Source organism: Schistocerca cancellata, chromosome 3, assembly GCF_023864275.1.
Source record: "Schistocerca cancellata isolate TAMUIC-IGC-003103 chromosome 3, iqSchCanc2.1, whole genome shotgun sequence".
NCBI classification, from domain to species: domain Eukaryota; kingdom Metazoa; phylum Arthropoda; class Insecta; order Orthoptera; family Acrididae; genus Schistocerca; species Schistocerca cancellata.
In genome coordinates, this window is record NC_064628.1 from 705,392,884 (window position 1) to 705,409,693 (window position 16,810).

Genomic DNA, 16,810 nt, shown 5'->3' on the forward strand with positions numbered 1-16,810 from the left:
ACCCTTTTTATTTAAAACGCAATTAAAAACTCCACCAATGACAATTTCGGCAGGGTTGTCTTGGAGTAGAAATAAAATGTCACTTTTAAAAAAGGCTGCCCTCTCTCGTCTCGCATTGTTGGCTGAAGGTGCGTATAGGTTTATAAAAGTGGTGTTAAAAATTTTGCAGCTAATTCCCCTCCCCGACTCTAAAAGGCACACATTTGTCATCTCGATCCCTTCTTTAGCAAGGATGGCTGTTCCACACGCGTTTTCCGGTGCCACATTCAACACCTCTTTGTACCCTGAAACATACAATGCTGTGACATTAACTTCCTGCAGGAAGGCGATATCTGTATCGGACTGATACAGAAAGTCCTTCAGTGCAGCTACCTTTGCTTGACTCTGAATTTTGTTTATGTTTATGGTGGTCACGTTATATGTATGTTCCACTGTGAGACGCTACAAGACAGTAAACAGAGGACACGGTAGTGGAGCCGCGTACAATAACATCGGGTTAGATACATATAGTGTTATTTTATTTTACTGTTATTCCATTGACGGTTTTCCTTCTTTTCGCTGTTTTCTTTCTTTCTTCTTAGAGTTCAGTGTGACAATTTTTAATAAAAAAATTCTTCCTCAAAAGCCCCTTCCGCCCCCATTGCATCGGTCTGATCTTCCTTTTCGTCCGCCCAGTTAAATCGTGGCTCGGTGATGTCGTGTCCATGTCCTTGTCCGAGTCGGGTATCATCTTCCATATCTGATGTCGTATCTTCATGCAAGGGTTCAACTGTTCCGTGTGGCGCGTCAGCCCGCTCTTGTCTCTGGCTTCGATCCGAAGACTCGCCGACCGCTTCCTTTTGTGTATCTTCGTCCTTCCTTGCGGTCTCCTGTATCTGCCTCAGCCGCTCTCTTAAGGGAGGGGCCAAATTCTCTGCTGCTTGATGTGCTCTTCGTCTCTTTTTATTTTTTGATGATTTCGGTGAACCCGTCGGTGAAACCTTTGGTAAACTTCCTGGCGACTCCGTGGAAGGTCGAGGAGAAGTCTCCTGTCCCGCCTTCGTGGCGGAAGATTTTGGAGCTCCGTTAATGTCTGAGTCGGCCGATGCTTCTGTTTCTACGACACGTGAGACGGGTGGTGTCATTGGTTCGTCTTCTTGCGCCCCCCCTTTTCCTTTGACGTTTCCGGAACCAGTCTGTAGTGTCCTGTCATCTGTGTGGTTCTCAGGTGTCTGTTGTATCATTTCCTCTTGATGTCCATCCACTGTAGTTCCCTCTGGAATGTTGGCCATGTCGTGTGTAACTACCGCTTCGTACTCTACCATGTCTACATCAGGTATTATCGATGAAGCTTGTCGCTCGTTGGAAGAGTTGTCAGATTCAGAGGGCAAGCGCCGTGCGCCCGCAGTGACGTCATTACTGGCCAGTTGCTGATTGTCATCGATACTCAACTCCGCGGTGCTTCCCGTTGCCGTGCGCGCGACGGAGGGTTCAGTCTGCTCGGCCATATTCTGTCGATAGGGGGCGCGGCTAGCTGCCGCGGCAGCGTACGTCACTTGCATGCTCACAACTTGTCCTGGGACAGCCGCCTCGTTAGTCGGTAACTGAGGAACCCGCCTTCTACTGCACTCACTTCTGACGTGCCCCGTGGCGTTACATAACGCACAAGTCCGTGGCTGCCCATCATAAATTATGAGAGCGCGATGGCCACAGATATTCAAGTAAGAAGGAATATGTCGTAAGAGCTCAATCTTAATCTGTCTAACTCCATTCAAAACCGGAAACATATATTGCTCCGACCATTTTTCTGCAAATTTAGATATAACCCAACCATAGGGCTGAAGAGCAGCATTGATTGCTCCGGCAGGGACCTCGAACGGCAGTTCGAAAACTCGCACTGTTCGAATGCCTAGCCCAGCATGGGAAACAAGAACGTCACTAACGGTTCCGTCTGCATGATTAAATTTCATAGTGCCACCACACTTGTCAACTATCGAGGAGCACAAATCTGAGGAAATCAATTTCAAAAACACAGAATTGGAAACAAAAGAAAGATGAACGTCAATAATTTTGTATCCAGTGATCTTAACTGTTTCTGAAAGCAACCTTTTGATCTCAAAAGCCTTTGGTCTTTGACAAGTCCAATCAAAGGTAAATCTAACCGTATCTCTCCTTTCACAGTTAATTTCGTTCATTTTGTCATTTTAAATTACTGAAAGATGCAAAGTAAACAAAGCGCTCTACAGACCTTCGTAACAGCCACACAGCCGCTGTTTACGCCAGCCCTCCTAGCGCTGCCGCCACACGTCCGTCCGGCTCGGCGGCCGAGCAGCGAATGAATACGACTGAGCTATACCCCCTTTCACGATCTTCCTATTCCCATAACTTAAGGAAAAATATTACACTCTGCCTGGCTAAAAACGTCTAATCGAGCAAAATATCGTGTAATCATTATCTCTCAGTTATATATTAGCGTTAAACGATATAAATATCAAAAATACTAGACACTTCGCGCCTGGAGAAAGTGCGAGTCGGCGCATTCACCTTAATGTCAGAATGCGAAAATTGCGCTAGTAGCTTTTTTTCAAGCAAGTTCTGTTCGTCCGTTCTCTGTAATCGTTTGGTATCTGATTAAACTGACATACTCGCCTATGGCTTTCGTAAACGAAAATTTCATTGTGACCCCGACGTGATTTGAACACGTAACTTTCTGATCTGGAGTCAGACGCGCTACCGTTGCGCCACGGAGTCGACGCTGCTTAGGTCTTGTCATGAATAGGTTCCTCGAACATTTACTGTACCGTTCAACCCTAAGAAATAATGACAGTAGGATCGAGGAGAGACTCGTCCCAGATGTACTTGCTCTGGCGGGGGTGTAACTCAGTGGTAGAGTGTCTGCTTCGCATGCAGAAAGTCCTGGGTTCAAATCCCAGCTCCTCCAATTTTTGTTTCTCCGTGCAGCAGTACATGAAAACTTTTGCCTATCACCATATTCTATAAAATTCAGTGTACAAGATTCTTCCCCCAAGCAAGTGGATTTCGTACAGTTCGACCTCATGGCGGGAGGACGATGACCTGCAAAACCCTTGGCTGCGATCCTCCCATTGAAATGTTGCTCCAAAGCCTTCAGTATGGCGTGCGGAGTGCATCTCAAACATGTATTTGCAACTCACCGCGACAATCGTCTTTTGTTTTTTCGAGATACTGAAAAATGAAGGGGGCACCCGGGATTCAACCGGGGACCTCTCGATCTGCAGTTGAATGCTCTACGACTTTTTTTTTTTTTGTCAGTATTCGAACCAGCAATCTTCGGATCCGAAGTCCGACGCCTTATCCATTTTTTTTCCTTTCGTTCCGCAGCTGCTCCTACTAACTTTTTTTTTTTTTTTTACCTGACCTCTTCCACATCAGGCGTTGGCTCCTATACACCTTATCACCCACAAAATCCTATCTAACAAAAAAGAAAAAAAAGCAACAATCTGTTGCCACCGCTACTTTCACCCTATCTTAACCTACTCTTTTTTTTTTGTTTTTGTTTTTAAATATATATAAAGAAACTGAATAAATCGTCTTTCCGTGACAAACTGTCCAGTACCCGTAAAACAGAAGAACACGAAATCAAGCAAGCACTTCTGATTTCGTTTATGTTACAGCTTCTGGCATAATTAGTTTTCCTGAGACACTTTGATTGCCATACTACAAAAATGAATAAATAAATAAATGCCAACTTAATTATAATGAAGCAAAATTAGTATCGACTCGCTGTAGTGTTGTGCATCAACCAAAATTGCCGCTTCATTATGGCAAAGTATGAAGTAAGAAATTTTGAAACAAAACTTTGTATTTTCGACTCGTTTTAAGGTTGTGGTGCTCGTCCATTATATACTGTATGTACTCGTCTATACTCAGATGCGTATTCGTAACTGCAAAATATGAAAACTGGCCGATGATCCAAGTGTAGCTATTGTGCTTTGTTGCAGGAAAGAAATGCCATTCTGGTTGAAGTACATCTTTAAGTGTTATACCAGAGTCTGTAGTTCTAGTAATTATTGCGAGTTTTTTTCTAGTCCAGTTCCATATGTGGTATTGGTCTCGGCAAATGAGAATGTGTGCCAAGGTATCTACAGTATGGCAATGATCGCAGTATGGACTGTGCTTCATTTTGATATTGTGCAGCTTTTCACCTGTGGGGACCTTCTCGTTTACTATGTCATACCATGTGGACACTACTTTGGAGTGGAGGATGGGATTGTTAATGTTTTTCCAGACGTTACTCCAGTTGACCGCTGGATATTTCGCTTCCATTGGGTTTTGCCTATGGTGTCTGGTGAGGTGGTAATAAGTCCTTCTGGTGTTAAGCAGCTGTGAAGTATCTTGAAAATAGCTCATTTCCAGGTAGTAAGTCCGGACGTGATCGAGTTGAGCGCTGATGCGACCAACATCGACTGGGGCCTTTTTGCTCATTGGGGCTAAACTGTTGAATAACGTTTTCGTAATTGTCGGGTGGGGTGTCTCCAGTATTTTGCGGATTCGGTCCATATATATGGCAATGCATTGTTTCTTGATGTCTTTGACGCCCAAACCACCAGCGGCGCGGGTTAACACAATGGTTGGCATGGTGACTTTAAAGATGTTTCCGCTCCATATGAACCAATACGCTGCAGCTAAAAGCTTTTGCGCTGTATCCTGGGGGACTGGTAACACTGCTGCGATGTGATATATTTTGCTTAGCGCATAGCTGTTAATCAAGAGAGCTCTCTGTATCCGATTGAGCGTTCTGGTTTTGTGTTCACGGAGAGTAGCCCTGAATGTATTTAGTTTATGGTCCCAGTTGGCTACCGTCATCTCTCTTGGGTTTGCCATTAGAATCATACCTAAGTGGTTCGTCTTCTCTGTCCTTTGTAGCCATGTTCTTTGAAATGTCTCCATATGGGGTCCGACAGGTAAAATGTTCGATTTGTGTTCATTGAGTTTGGCTCCGGAAGAAGTGGTGTAAGCGTGGATTATTTGTTGAACGACTGCCATTTCTGAGTGCGTGTTAACTACTACACTGATGTCACCAGCATAAGCGTGACACACGGTTTTTGTACCCAACACCTGTAGACCTTGTAACCTGTGATGCAGGGTTAACAGTAACGGTTCTACGGCGATTGCGTATAGTGCCATAGAAAGGGGGCAGCCTTGTCTCACTGATTGCTTGATCGGGACTGGTGAACTTAGCTGACCATCAATTTTGATTCGAGAGGAAGTTCCGACTATACATTTGCGTATGATCTGAATAAAATGAGCACTGAATCCCATCCGTTGCATTACACTTAGTAGAAAGTGGTGGCTGATGCGGTCAAAAGCCTTATAGAAGTCTAAAAACATGAGACCAACATTGCACTTACATATCCACGACAAATATATTATGTCCCTATACTCACATAATGCATTCGACATTGATTGCCCTGGGACAGCACTCATGTGATGAGGGCCAAGTACTTTCGGCAGTACCGTCTTCAGTCTACAATTGATGAGTCGGGTGAAGATTTTATAGTCGGAATTGAGCAGTGTTAGTGGTCGAAAATCCTTCAGCGTAGTGCTACGTGGTTTTTTGGGAATCAGGACAATCAGTCCTTCGGTAAACTGAGATGGCATCTGCACGTCTCCCAATAATTCATTGCATATTTTGGTGAATTCCGGTCCTATGATGTGCCAAAAACAAGCATAAAATTCTATGGGTAGGCCATCTGAACCAGCAGATTTCTTTGTGGGCGAATCTTTGATTACGGCACATACTTCTTGCTCTGTGATGTGGGCTACAAGGTCGGCGTTGTCAGTCGGATGGACCGTGGATTGAATGTTGGATAAAAGCGGCTCACTTGCAGTCGCATCAGTCGCCGACGCGGCGTAAAAATCTGTATAATGTTGCACCACGTAGTTTTTCACGGTGACTTGTTGATCGTATTCGTTCCCCTGTTCATCACTGAGAGTGTGGATTAACTTTTGTTTACCTCGCTTGGCTTCCCGTATCATGTGATATACGGACGTATTCTCCTGCGTCAGTTCAATCGGAGGACGTGATCGAACTTTTTTCCCCTCCAGCGATTGTCGTACCAGCGCCGTTATTCTTGCTTTAGTGCGTTTTATTCGAGAGCTGTTTGCTACTATTCCCATGGGATCATCATATAGTTCACGGAGGCAAAGAAAGTGATACTCCAAGGTGCGTTTTCGCCAGTACGCTTTCATGCGACCATATCGTGCGATGCATTTTTTTATCTGTGGTTTCGCAGACTGTAGCCACCACATGATGCGGGTTGTATATCTGGATTGCGTCCGTAGACAACGCTGCCATGTATCATGGATCTCCTGTTTCAGTACTGCATCCTCCAAAAGAGACACGTTTAGCTGCCATACGCCCCTTCCCAGGAATGTTTTTTGTTTAGTGTGCAGCGCTGTTATATGAAATGCGCAGTGATCCGAGAAGTTAAGAGGCCAAATTTCGCAGTCAGTTACATTATGGATAAAACCTTTCGTTACATACAGCCTGTCTAGTCTGCTTGCCGAAGTACTGGATACGTACGTGTATCCTCGGGTGTGCGGGCGAAGATGGCACCAAGCATCTATCATGTCTAGTCCGTTAGTTAACATCAACAGCTCCTCACAAAAGTTGAAGTTCGGGACTTGATCTTCTGGACGCAATACGCAGTTAAAATCTCCACCCAAAATTATGTGCAGTCGAGGATACGTTATTAATGGGACAATTTCGTCCCGGAACAGGTTTCCCCTTGCTCGTTTTCCGCTGGATCCAGAGGGAGCATATATATTAACAAGAAGCAGATCATATATTTGTGCAGTGATGTCTCGTCCAGATTCAAGAATTGCTTTTGCTGTACATGGTATGCCGTGTTTGAACAATATTCCCGTTCCACATTCATTGCCTATGTTTAAGATCGCCTCATATCCGTACACATCCGCTATTTTGGTCGTAACTACCTCTTGTAACATCGCTATGTCAATGTCGGCAGCATATAAGTAGTCCTTCACAGATTGTAACTTTACTTCCGAAACTATTCTGTTTACATTGAGCGTAGCGATTTTATACGCCTGCTTCATTCGGTAGTCCAACTAAGCGCATTCAGTGTCGTCAGACCATGCTGTCCCCGTATCAGGTCCACAGCGGTCAACAGTGTCCATTGGTTCTTCAATTGGAGGGGCGATGTTCATCTGTACGTCCTCATTCGGGTTGGGGATGTCTGGTTTTCCGATGTCTGCCACGCCTTGCTTTCCGCTTCGATCTGTTTTAAGAATTTTTTTGGTACGGGAGAGTTTTTTTCCAGTTCTTGAATCTCTTCAGGGCTCTGTTTGCGTGTTTGCCGTTTAGGTTTCACCGGCTGCTGTCTGATGATGTCTTCCTCAGCATGCTTCACATCTTCTAAGCGGGTGGTGTTTCGAGCCAAATTGTCGACCGTGCTCTTGGTGGATGATGGTGTCAATAGAGAAACCGGTTCACTATGAGATTGCTCATTCCGGGATGGTTTTTGCATGTCATTCTCAACGGCGGAGGATTCGGAGAATTTGCTGTGGCTCCCAATATCTTTCGGTGTCGGTTGTGTTGAAACCGTTACAGCTGTCACGATTTCCGTAGGTTCGGGTGGTCTAGCTTCTGTTGTGTCAGTAGTGGCAGTCGGGGCTTCTTCTCGGGGTGGATCGTTCTCCGTGTTCACATCAGGGCTTGGGGTCAGGAATTGGCCGCGGGCAGCCGTGGCGTAAGTAGCTGGCAGCGCAGTCATAGCCGGCGGTCGCGGCGCCTCGCCAGCCGGCAGCTGCGCCACTCGCCGCTGTAAACACTCAGCGCGGACGTGGCCGGGAGAGTTGCACGCCGCGCACGTCCTCGGCTGGCCGTCGTATATAACGATACCTCGGTATCCACATACGCTGATGTATCACGGTACATGCTTGTGCAAATCGACCTTTAATTGTCTCACTCCGTTCAGAACTTGGAATTTGCGTGCGTTGGACCACCGTTCGGCAACATTGCTGAGAACTTTACCGTACGGCGCTATCGCTGCGTTTATTTGTTCCGCCGGTACTTCGAATGGTAGTTCGAATATCCTGATAGTTCGGATTCCAAACCCTGCATGTGTTACGGTGACTTCGCCAACGTTCCCATCGCAATGATTAAACTTCATAATTCCTCCGCAAGACTCAACTATTTTGTCACATAAGTTAGCATTCCTCAATTTCACAAATACAACGCTGCTCACTATCGAAAGATGCATTCCAATGACATCCTCTGAATCAACTTTCACTTCGTATTCCAGCCAATCTTCGATTTCGTGTAGTTTAGGTCGGGCGTAATTACGATCAAACGAGAATTTCAAAGTATCTTGTCTGTTCAAGTGGGCCATCACGAATTCATATTTCAAATTTCAATAGGCGTAGACTTTCTGCAACGATGCAAGAACACTGCGACTTACCACGCCGAAGCACAGCAGACCGCGGCGCACGAAACTCAGCACACGTCCGCACAGCACGGCTGACGCGGCGAGACTGACGCCCGTTGCGCCACGGAGTCGACGCTGCTTAGGTCTTGTCATGAATAGGTTCCTCGAACACTTACTGTACCGTTCAAACCTAAGAAATAATGACAGTAGGATCCAGGAGAGACTCGTCCCAGATGTACTTGCTCTGCCGGGGGTGTAACGCAGTGGTAGAGTGTCTGCTTCGCATGCAGAAAGTCCTGGGTTCAAATCGCAGCTCCTCCAATTTTTGTTTCCCCGTGCAGCAGTACATGAAAACTTTTGCCTATCACCATATTCTATAAAATTCAGTGTACAAGATTCTTCCCCCAAGCAAGTGGATTTCGTACAGTTCGACCGCATGGCGGGAGGACGATGACCTGCAAGACCCTTGGCTGCGATCCTCCCATTGAAATGTTGCTCCAAAGCCTTCGGTATGGCATGCGGAGTGCACCTCAAACATGTACACTCCTGGAAATTGAAATAAGAACACCGTGAATTCATTGTCCCAGGAAGGGGAAACTTTATTGACACATTCCTGGGGTCAGATACATCACATGATCACACTGACAGAACCACAGGCACATAGACACAGGCAACAGAGCATGCACAATGTCGGCACTAGTACAGTGTATATCCACCTTTCGCAGCAATGCAGGCTGCTATTCTCCCATGGAGACGATCGTAGAGATGCTGGATGTAGTCCTGTGGAACGGCTTGCCATGCCATTTCCACCTGGCGCCTCAGTTGGACCAGCGTTCGTGCTGGACGTGCAGACCGCGTGAGACGACGCTTCATCCAGTCCCAGACATGCTCAATGGTGGACAGATCCGGAGATCTTGCTGGCCAGGGTAGTTGACTTACACCTTCTAGAGCACGTTGGGTGGCACGGGATACATGCGGACGTGCATTGTCCTGTTGGAACAGCAAGTTCCCTTGCCGGTCTAGGAATGGTAGAACGATGGGTTCGATGACGGTTTGGATGTACCGTGCACTATTCAGTGTCCCCTCGACGATCACCAGTGGTGTACGGCCAGTGTAGGAGATCGCTCGCCACACCATGATGCCGGGTGTTGGCCCTGTGTGCCTCGGTCGTATGCAGTCCTGATTGTGGCGCTCACCTGCACGGCGCCAAACACGCATACGACCATCATTGGCACCAAGGCAGAAGCGACTCTCATCGCTGAAGACGACACGTCTCCATTCGTCCCTCCATTCACGCCTGTCGCGACACCACTGGAGGCGGGCTGCACGATGTTGGGGCGTGAGCGGAAGACGGCCTAACGGTGTGCGGGACCGTAGCCCAGCTTCATGGAGACGGTTGCGAATGGTCCTCGCCGATACCCCAGGAGCAACAGTGTCCCTAATTTGCTGGGAAGTGGCGGTGCGGTCCCCTACGTCACTGCGTAGGATCCTACGGTCTTGGCGTGCATCCGTGCGTCGCTGTGGTCCGGTCCCAGGTCGACGGGCACGTGCACCTTCCGCCGACCACTGGCGACAACATCGATGTACTGTGGAGACCTCATGCCCCACGTGTTGAGCAATTCGGCGGTACGTCCACCCGGCCTCCCGCATGCCCACTATACGCCCTCGCAATATATATATATATATATATATATATATATATATATATATATATATACAAAAATTATTAATGTTCGGCGAGTTGCAAAACCAGTAGGTGCGAGCATGCTTCCGCCTGAGGCGACACTTGGAAGTGAAGCGTTTTCAGGGTTCTGTTGAGGCCTTCTCGGCTACCGTAGCGGCCTCGGGGCCCTCGAAGTCCCCACCGTACTTCGCCCTCAACAGCTATCCCCTACTTTAGCACTCTTCCAAGTTTGGCGCGGAACTGTACTCAGTTATCCCACTCCATGTCTCTCGAAAAGAATGTGCAACATATTGCCGAAATTCTTTTTGTGATCCTTTTTACGATAGATTTTGTAATAGTGTCCTCGTAGAAATTCTGTAAATTCCAGAATATTGTCATGTCCTTGTTTATTGACAACGTAGTAGATAAAATGTCCCGGGAGCCATAATACGACATTGTTTTTTTGTGGAGGAAAGAGAATCTCATCCGGGAAAAATATAGCATCCAATGTAATTTCTCGACCATCAGTTCGCTTAATGAAACAAATCTGTTTCCAAAGGTCGTTCCATATGTCTCTATATCCTTTACAAAGGAATCGATGGGATAAGGTGTCAAGTTCAGAACATTGTAGACATGTATTCGTGTCACAAAGTCCGATGGAATATAATTTCTCATTGGTACTAACAATATCATTTACTACCCTATACCATGCCACTTGGACGTCGGTAGGAAGGAATTTATTATGGAGATTTCTCCAAATGTGTTTCCAGTGGCGATGTGGATCTTTGTCTCCTGCTTATGTTGGGTAGCTTTTGATCTTAAACGATCGACCATGTAGCGGCAGTTCCGTTGATGTATGTCTTGTAAAACAGATTCCATGTAGCTGATCTCCAAATAGTAAAATCTAATATGTTTCAATTTATAATTGATCGTGCTTATATTGACAGGTGGCTCCAAACTGGCATCTCTAAAAAATTTTTAACAATTGTGATGTTACGGTGGTCGGGTGGTCCTCAATGAGGCGCAGGGATCGCTTTATAAACAAAGCAGTAGTTTTCGTCTGGATATCCGTTAGATCAAGTCCTCCTTCGTCCGGCTTTAAGGTAATCATCGCAGCAGCTACTCTAAAAATTTCTCCTTGCCAAATGTAGCGACAGACTGTCGACATAATAGCTTTGGCTATTTCTTTAGGGATGGGGAAAATTTGCCCCACATACATGGCCTTAGAGAGAACGGAAAGATTGACAAGTTTAGTTTTTTGCTTTATATTGAGCTCTCTCATATGATGTAACATGAGAGCACCTCGAATCCTGTCCAACATCTTTTTCCAGTTGGATGCAATCGTTCGAAGGGGACAACGATAAAAGGTGACACCCAGGGCGGTATGATGGTCGACACATTTCGCCCAAGCAATCGGAGCTTCCGTGAGACCGTTAAGAGGTAAAAACGCACTCTTCGTCTCATTAACCACTGCACCCGTTGCGTTGCAGTAAAAGTGCAAAACTTCTGTTAAACGCATGATGTCTTCATTGCTTCTTATTATCACACCAACGTCGTCAGCGTAAGCATTGGTAACGGTCTTCGTACCTGATACGGGGATGCCATCTAAAGCAGCAGTTAAACGTTTCAAAAGAGATTCCAGTGCGACTACATACAGCATCATGGATAATGGACTCCCTTGAGGGACTCCGTTTCTGATCAAAATATCCTTAGTGTAGTGTCCATTCAGGCATATCTTGGTGGTGATACCTGTTAAAATGTTAGCTAAAATATTTACATTTGGAGCAGTTAATCCTATATACGTCAAGGTTTGAAAAAGGTATCTATGGTGGACCCTATCAAACGCCTTGGCGAAGTCTATAAAAGCAAGACCGCCTGGTTCAGTGGTGTTAGAAAAGATGGCGACTATGTCCCTATATTCACTGACAGTCTTGAACATGCTGCGTCCAGGAAGACAGGTCTGATGACACCCAATGGCCTTGTCGAAGACCGGCCGGTATCTCTCTTTGAAAACCCGCGCTATGATTTTGTAATCAGAATTCATTAAGGTGATAGGTCTCATTTTACCGATATCCTTTATTTCTGTTTTCCTACCTTTCGGAAGAAGCACCGTGATACACTTTTTAAATTCCGGCGGGACGGCCTCTCCATGCAAGACTTCATTAACAATGGCAGTGAAAGTGTGCCCTATGATATGCCAGTAAGTTCTATAAAACTATAAAGGCAGTCCGTCAGGGCCCGGTGACTTCCTAGAAGGGGACAACTTCAATAAGTCGAACACATCGTCTTCGGTGATTGCCGTTCTAATATCGAGGTTATCCTCTTCCGTTATTGTGTTCTCAATGCTAGATGTCGATAAAAAGTCTCTCACTACCAGTTCGTCAATTGGCCGTTCACCATAAAGGGTATCATAAAATCGAAAAACCTCATTCATAATGTCTTTTTGATCTGTCAGGACGCTCGTGTCCTCAGCTCGGAGGTACTCAATAAAATTCCTTCTCCTTTGTTGTTCATGGCAGATGAGGTGATATATTGAGGTAGTTTCCTCGTCGACAAGAGTCGGTGTATGCGATTTGATTTTTAAACCCTCTAACTATGACCTCTTGAGAGCTAGGAGCTTTGCTTTGGTTCTGTTAATTTGTAGGAAAATGTCTTGAGTCATCGGCTGCTCGTAGAGGTCGCGTAAGCAAGCATAGTGGAATTCAATCGTATTTCGGACCCACCTCGCCCGATCTTTACTGTACTCTATCAGAGTAGCTCGTAATTTTTTCTTGGCAACAGAGATCCACCACTCTATATTAGTTCTATATTTATAACGCTGCCTCAGACAGGCCTGCCAAGTCGCTGCTATGAGATCTGCGAGAGAGTTCTCTGCCAACATGGTGATGTTTAATTTCCACATAGGCCTACCCCAGTACGTCTTCTGCTTCATTAATTTCACACTGCAACGTACGCCTAGGTGGTCGGAGAAAGTAGTGGGGACGACTTCAATTGCAGCAACTTTCTCTTCTAAGTTCGAGGAAACATAGATTCTATCAATGCGGCTTTGCGACCGACTACTGACATAGGTAAATCGGACCGCAGTGGGATATTTTATTTCCCACGCGTCTTTCCATTTCATGTGGTGGACTAGACAATCAAGTTCGCTGGATTTATTAAAATTGGGACGTTGGTCCTATTCCTTTAAAACGCAGTTCCAGTCGCCGCCGATGAGAACCTCCCTCGGGTTGTCTTTAAGTAAAGTTAAAATGTCACTTTTAAAAAACCTAGCCCTCTCGTACCTAGCATTATTAACCGACGGAGCATAGATATTGATAAAAGTTGTATTAAAAATTGTACATCTAATGCCCCTCCCAGAATCCAACAAACTTACATCTTTCAGTTCGATCCCTTCCCTGACAAGGATCGCTGTCCCACAATGACACTCGGGAGCTACATTTAAAACTTGTTTATACCCAGCTATATACAGATCCCTAACATGAACTTCTTGTAAGAACGCAATATCTGTGTCAGACTGATATAAAAAGTCTCCAAGAGCAGCCACTTTAAGTTCATTCTGTATTTTATTGATGTTTAATGTAGTCACGTGATACGTTTGTTGCATACCAATGTATGATTTATTCGAGCTAAAGTTGTACTAAGGATTAATAAATACTCCCGCCCTGTCGTCGTTCGTATTGCTCCTTCTTATGACACATAACATTCGGGAAGCCCACTCCGTTAATAAAAATTGTCTTCGTCTTTTAGGGAATGTGTTTCCATACCTGCACCAGTACATTTTTCTCCTTCTTCTGCCCAGTCCAGTTTGGTGCCTAAAGTACTTCGATCGAGCGCGGGTTCGTCGACGATATCTGCAGTTGTAGTGTTGATCTCGTCAGAGGATGGTTGGCGTCCGTTTTCAGACTGCATAAGACTGCCGTGTTCTGCAGGGCCCTCGTTGGCACTTGCCGGAGGAGAACCTTCCAACACCTTGTCTTTCCCCTGTATGGACCGGAGCTTGTCTCGTAAAGCAGGTGCCAAACTCTCGGCAGCGTCATGAGCCAATCTCCGCTTCTTGGAGTTTCTTTTTCTCCTCGGGGATCTCACAGGAGATGAGTCTGGAGATTTGCCCGCTGAGGTTGTCTGTCCCTTCTGTTTATCTAAATTTCTGATGTCAGTGTCGTTTGTAGGCCCTGTGGTGGGTTCCGTCACCAGCGCATCGCTAACTTTAGGTGATTTGCCAGTATCGGCTTCCTGCACACAGTGGTGGCCTTTCGCATTTGCTTTTCCCTCGTCTCCACCGTTCGACGTGGCCTCCATTGGCCCGTCAGTTGCCACTGTATGTAGGACTGGCGGACCTGCGGTATCCTTTTCTGACTGATCGGAAGCCGTTGGACCCCCGTGTTGGAAAGTCGAAGAATGCCGTGCAATGCCAATTCTTGCGGTGTGCAGTACCTCCTGCTGCACACCTGACAGACGTTCAGTCGTAATGGAGATCTCACGTGTATCATCAAGTAATGGCCGCTTGTCTGTTTCCCGAACAGCTGCACCGAGACTCGGTACTAAGTTATTCTCGGGTACCGCGTGTGCAGAGGGAGCTTCCCCATGCACTGCGGGGGCCGGTACTGCGGGGTCGCGAGTGTATGCAGCGGCCGCGTAGGTTAACTTGAGACTAACCGCCGGGCCAGAAACTGCAGAGTCGGCAGCCGGGAGCTGTGGAACACGCCGCTTAGTGCACTCATTCCTAATGTGCTCAGTCGAATTACATAGAGCGCAAGTTCGGGGTTGGCCGTCATATATAACGACAGCTCGATAGCCACACACAGTTATATATGAAGGTATGTAGCGCTGAAGCTCAATCTTAATTTGACGAACGCCATTCAAGACTGGAAACATATAGGACTCTGACCATTTCTCGGCTACGTTCGAAATAATCCTACCATATCGCCGAAGAACTTTATTTATCTCTTCGGCCGGAATCTCGAAGGGCAACTCAAATACTCTAATAGTTCTGATACCGAGTCCAGCATGAGAAACGATAACATAACTGACAGACCATCTGAATGATTAAACTTGATGACACCACCACTTTTATCTACTATAGAATAACATAAGTCAGGACTGTGCAATTTAACAAAGGCAGCATTCGAAACAAAGGATAAATGAACGCCAACAACATCATCAAAAGAAATCTGTACTTTCTCCATAAACCACTGCTTAATCTCAAACGCTTTCGGTCTCACAAAGTTTCTGTCAAATGCAAATTTGATCGTATCTTTTCTCAAAACATTAACCGTATTCATTCTGTCTTCAAATAAACGCTACACAAGACGCAAGAACGAAAGAAGCTATACAAAACAGACCTTGTACCAGCGACACAGCCGTTGTTGACACCAAAGCGCCAGCGCAGCCGCCACACGTCCGTCCCGCGCCGTGGCTGCGGCTCGAATAAACGACTGAGCTATACCCCCTTTCACGATCTTCCTATTCCCATAACTTAAGGAAAAATATTACACTCTGCCTGGCTAAAGACGTCTAATCGAGCAAAATATCGTGTAATCATTGTCTATCAGTTATATATTAGCGTTAAACGATATAAATATCAAAAATACTAGACACTTCGCGCCTGGAGAAAGTGCGAGTCGGCGCCTTCACCTTAATGTCAGAATGCGAAAATTGCACTAGTAGCTTTTTTCAAGCAAGTTCTGTTCGTCCGTTCTCTGTAATCGTTTGGTATCTGATTAAACTGAATACTCGCCTATGGCTTTCGTAAACGAAAATTTCATTGCGACCCCGACGTGATTTGAACACGCAACCTTCTGATCTGGAGTCAGACGCGCTACCGTTGCGCCACGGAGTCGACGGTGCTTAGGTCTTGTCATGAATACGTTCCTCGAACACTTACTGTACCGTTCAAACCTAAGAAATAATGACAGTAGGATCCAGGAGAGACTCGTCCCAGATGTACTTGCTCTGGCGGGGGTGTAACTCAGTGGTAGAGTGTGTGCTTCGCATGCAGAAAGTCCTGGGTTCAAATCCCAGCTCCTCCAATTTTTGTTTCTCCGTGCAGCAATACATGAAAACTTTTGCCTATCACCATATTCTATAAAATTCAGTGTACAAGATTCTTCCCCCAAGCAAGTGGATTTCGTACAGTTCGACCTCATGGCGGGAGGACGATGACCTGCAAAACCCTTGGCTGCGATCCTCCCATTGAAATGTTGCTCCAAAGCCTTCGGTATGGCGTGCGGAGTGCACCTCAAACACGTATTTGCAACTCACCGCGACAATCGTCTTTTGTTTTTTCGAGATACTGAAAAATGAAGGGGGCACCCGGGATTCAACCGGGGACCTCTCGATCTGCAGTCGAATGCTCTACGACTTTTTTTTCTGGAATGAGTATATATGCTTAATGATTTCCTTGTATTTATCTCCATTGAATCATTGCTCTTGCTTGCGGATTCAGGCATAGAATGCAAGGCCTTTTCAGGGTTCTGCTAAGGCGTTCACGGCTACCGTAGCGGCCCTGGGGCCCACGAAGTCCCCACCGTACTTCGCCCTTAGCAGCAATCCCCTACTTTGGCATTGCAATCTTCGATATTTTATCCGAGATTCGTCATTGCGTACTTCATCCGATGCCTTGTTTTTCAAATAATATTTTTAGCATGTTACCATACAATGTCTTGTTGTTTCGTTGTCCATATATTTTATAATATTCCATTAATACATTTCGCTCATAGTCCAGTACGGCGGGCATGCC

The 16,810-nt window shown here is 46.0% G+C and overlaps 4 non-coding genes across 4 annotated transcripts; 2 read left to right on the forward strand and 2 right to left on the reverse strand.

The window, feature by feature from the left end:
• Positions 1 to 2,658: 2,658 nt before the first annotated feature.
• Trnaw-cca (transfer RNA tryptophan (anticodon CCA)) lies at positions 2,659 to 2,730 on the reverse strand. Its single transcript has one exon. It is a non-coding gene; the product is annotated as a tRNA-Trp (tRNA).
• Positions 2,731 to 2,848: 118 nt separating this feature from the next.
• Trnaa-cgc (transfer RNA alanine (anticodon CGC)) lies at positions 2,849 to 2,920 on the forward strand. The gene has a single exon. It is a non-coding gene; the product is annotated as a tRNA-Ala (tRNA).
• A 12,918-nt stretch (positions 2,921 to 15,838) lies between these two features.
• Trnaw-cca (transfer RNA tryptophan (anticodon CCA)) lies at positions 15,839 to 15,910 on the reverse strand. Its single transcript has one exon. It is a non-coding gene; the product is annotated as a tRNA-Trp (tRNA).
• Positions 15,911 to 16,028: 118 nt separating this feature from the next.
• Positions 16,029 to 16,100, forward strand: Trnaa-cgc (transfer RNA alanine (anticodon CGC)). Its single transcript has one exon. It is a non-coding gene; the product is annotated as a tRNA-Ala (tRNA).
• Positions 16,101 to 16,810: the final 710 nt, after the last annotated feature.